This window comes from Oryx dammah, unplaced genomic scaffold, assembly GCF_014754425.2.
Source record: "Oryx dammah isolate SB20612 unplaced genomic scaffold, SCBI_Odam_1.1 HiC_scaffold_29, whole genome shotgun sequence".
Classification (NCBI taxonomy): domain Eukaryota; kingdom Metazoa; phylum Chordata; class Mammalia; order Artiodactyla; family Bovidae; genus Oryx; species Oryx dammah.
The window spans coordinates 89,222,598-89,223,071 of NW_024070213.1; positions in this window are offsets into that span (position 1 = coordinate 89,222,598).

The window sequence follows — 474 nt, forward strand, 5'->3', positions numbered from 1 at the left end:
AGGCCGGGGCTGGGGGGCAGCGGCGCTCACCATCCTGGAGCCGCTACTGCTGCGGCTGCTGCGGCCGCCGCGGGCGGGAGCAGGACTGGGCAGTGGGGGTGGCCGGACAAGGGGCCGCCCCGGCTCCCCCCGCAGGCAGGACCCCCACCCCCACCCCCTCCTCCCCTCGCCCGCCCCCAGCGCCCTCCCTCGCAGGCCTTTGCTCCCCTCCCCTTTCGCTGCTCCTCCCCTCCCCTAGTGCCCCTCCCTTCCCCCCAACTCCCGCCCCTTCCCCGGCCCTCTCCACCCCCGGCCACTTCCCCGCCCTCCCCTCCTCGCCCCCGCCCCGCCCCCATCTCCCCTAGGCTCGCCGGGCCCCTCCCCTCCACCAGCCCGGCCTGGCCCCGCCCCTCTCCTCCCCTAGCTCTAAAATAAATTAGCCACAGAGGGGAAAAAAGAGCAAATGACCCTTGGTGTGGAGTGTCCTTGCGCCAC